The sequence below is a fragment of the Arachis ipaensis genome, chromosome B03 (genome assembly GCF_000816755.2).
Source record: "Arachis ipaensis cultivar K30076 chromosome B03, Araip1.1, whole genome shotgun sequence".
NCBI lineage: Eukaryota > Viridiplantae > Streptophyta > Magnoliopsida > Fabales > Fabaceae > Arachis > Arachis ipaensis.
In genome coordinates, this window is record NC_029787.2 from 122,572,244 (window position 1) to 122,575,752 (window position 3,509).

The 3,509-nt window shown below is 23.1% G+C and overlaps 1 long non-coding RNA gene across 1 annotated transcript; it reads left to right on the forward strand.

Moving 5' to 3' along the window:
- On the forward strand, positions 1,825 to 2,242 carry LOC110269822. Its single transcript, XR_002358580.1, has 3 exons — positions 1,825 to 1,862; positions 1,967 to 2,047; positions 2,176 to 2,242. It is a non-coding gene; the product is annotated as an uncharacterized LOC110269822 (long non-coding RNA).

The window sequence follows — 3,509 nt, forward strand, 5'->3', positions numbered from 1 at the left end:
AATAATTAATTATTTGATATAAATTATAATAAATTGTGTGATATTTAAATATATAATCAAATCAATTAGTTGCTATAATTAATTTACTGTAGTAACTTGTATTTAATGAGTTAAAAGAAATAAACCAAGAAATACTCTTAAAAGTATGTCACGTCAGCTCAGCTCCATCATTAAGTACAGAAATCCAATTTTTATATAATAGAATAAATAAAAAATTTTATTACAAAAAATATTAAAATTTATTATTTTTTATCATTAATTAGACATTAATATTAATTTTTTACCAGCTACATATAGCAACCCCCTCAAAAAGAATCCCCCTTCACCAAATGACCATCCAATAACTCTCTCTCTCTCATTATAGTTTGTTTACTTTTGTCACCCTCACTTCCACCGAAATCTAGTTAATTAAATAACGTGGAACGTGGAGTGAATATATATATGGAAAAGTACGAGAAGTCAATGTATATTTTATACAATGTATATAATGAGATTAAATTGAAATTAGAATTAAATTAGAGGCAATTAATTAATTTTAAATAGTTTTTAATTTAAAATTTGAATCAAATCATGATTCCCGTTAGTTATGACAATTAATTAATTTTGAGTAGTTATGGCAATCTTTATAGTAATATAAATGAGGAGCTCATTTGTTGATGTGGCGCTCATACGTTGAGTCTCGGAATTTATTTGCTTACGTGTCGTCACTAGAAATTTTTAGATTTATATTTATAAATTATAAATTATTATTTGCTTAGATTGTTATTTTCAAATTTTAAGTTTGGGTTGTTTTACTTAGGTTGTTATTTTTTAAATTTTAAATTGTTTTATTTGTTTGGGTTGTTTTACTTAGGTTGTTATTTTTAAAATTTTAAATTATTTTATATTCTTCGGTTGTTACATACTAATATTACTATAAATAAAGATTTACGTTAGTTTAGAATTTTTAAATTATTATTTGTTTAGGTTGTTATTTTCAAATTTTAAGTTTGGGTTGTTTTATTTAGTTTGTTATTTTTTAAATTTTAAATTAAAGTCAACCAAATTTAAAAAAATTTAGTTATGATGCAACTATAAAAGGATAAGTTATGAGAAATGTAAAGAACCACAGTTTAAAGTACATCAATCATTTTCTTTACATATATCCAAAATCTCCCTACTTATTCCAATGGCTGGTATTCACAAAATTGCTGACATCAATCCTACAATCGACAATTTGTGTGTACGTATACGAGTGATAGGTTATGGACACTATCAAGTTACGGAAATTTTCCATTGCCATACTCAATTGAGATGGTTTGGTTTAATGAAGACACGAGTTTTCTACTAATATCCTTTTATCTATAACTCTAAGGTTATTTATTTATTTATTTTTTAAATTAAAGTCTATGTACATTGGATTAGATATTGAATAAGTCTATATTTAACCATTTTTTATGTTATTTTCTTTTTTAAGTAGGTATCGAATAAAGCTTAGTGTCATTGATGATTCTAATTGTGTATGTTTTGTAATCTTTGACAAGGAGGCAAAACAAGTTTTGGGAAAGAACTGTGTAGAGATACTTGATCCACTCCTATTGATAAAATCTAACCAATATTTATTTCTAAACGCATTTGTGAAGATACTTTTATTGGTACTTTTTATATTATTTATTATTAATATATTATGTAATACCCTGCAGAAAAGAGATCTATCGGATACACCTACACTTTTGCTCAACCTAATTGATAAGATCTATCTCTTCGTCGTTGAAGTTCAAATATCAGATAATCCACATTTTTCACATTCTTATAAAGTTAAGAAGATGATTGATAATGTGGATCTCATAAATAAATTCAAAGAGGCTCACTCTATTCAAATTGTGAGTATATATAAGTGTACTTTCTATTAAAAATCAATTTATTTTTTGCTTCCTTAGTCATTAGTAGTATCTAATTTATAAATAATAATTAATTATAATTTTAGGATGTTGACTACACCGGTGGTTTGCTTCCAATTTCAAAGACATCCTCAATCATTGAAGGGGAGAAAGTAGAAGGTGCTAAGGTATTTGTTCAAAAAATATTTTTTTTTTGTTCTCTCAAAATTAGATCTTAATTTTATTCAAAAAATATTAGTGAGATAAAATCAAAGGTTAGAAAGAAGTCTTTAATTTAACGTGATTTTTTGTACAGAATTTATTGTTTGAATTCTCCAATGAAGTTGCGGCCAATGATGAATCCGAATTATTGAAAAATGTTATTATACCAACTAAGCGACTATCCTCGGAGTCAGAAGATTCGAAGGTGGAAGCAGATACCTCAACTTGCAAGAAGATCAAGATTGAGAAAGAAACTTGAGAATTTGGATGCACATGTTTTGGAACCCCTTTTAGAGTCTATCTAATAGAATAATGCCAAGCATATGTTTGTTTTGGTAGAACCATTGTCTTTTCTTGAGTTGTTATTTTTCTTTTGGTTCTTTTCGATTTTTATGTTTGGAATTTAAAATTTTTTTAAATATAAATTTAAGTTATTTGGTTATTACTTGTGATTTTATTTTTAATTTAATTCTCACTGTTGATATTATGATAATTTTTAATTTAATATTTAATGTCATAAAGTTATAAATTTCTTCTTTGAATTATTGTTGATACAATTAAATTTATTATTAATTTTTAATGTATACTTATTTAAAAAAAATCTAATTATAATTTTTAATTAAAGTATTATGTTTAGAATTTTAAATTTAAATTCAAATATATTTTTTTTTGAATTTTTAAGTAAGCAATTGGGTTTGAGAATATTTTTTAAAACTTTATATAATTTATAAGCTATTATGCTAATTACAAAAGATTATATTAAAGTAAATAGAATTATTAGTCTTATTAAAATGTGAGGTTATTTATACTATTTAAAAGAAAATTTTAATTTGACATTCTTCTATACTGAATTCTGTTTCTAATGTTGTTTCGACAAAATTGAATTATTTAGGAAATTCTGTTTAAAAATTTAAAATTTGTACTAGCTAATTAGAAAACTCTATTTAAAATTTTAAAATTTGAAATCCTAATACTAATTCAAAATTAAGTGATCCCTTAACCGTTTTAATTTTTAAATTTAAATTTTTTTTACTTGCCACATTTATAAATTTTCTCTTTACTCATTTTACATTGTTATCTTTTAGATTGTTTTTCCACAATAGAAATACTTTCATTTTTTCTCTCTTTTTAATTTTTTTTTCTAAATTTACGTAATTTATAAGGTTATTAATTTTTAGATTGTATTTAGTTTTATTTATTTTTATCAACAAATAATAGGATTGATACTATTTATGACAAAACTAATAAAAATTATTTTTAAATTAACAAATTCCTATATTCTTAATAAACAACAAACGTTTAATTAAAAAAGTTTATTTAAAAATTTTAAATTTGCACTAGCTAATTAGGAAACTCTATTTAAAAATTTGAAATTTAAAATTCTAATACTAATTCCTAATTAAGTGGCTTCTTAACCATTTTGATTTT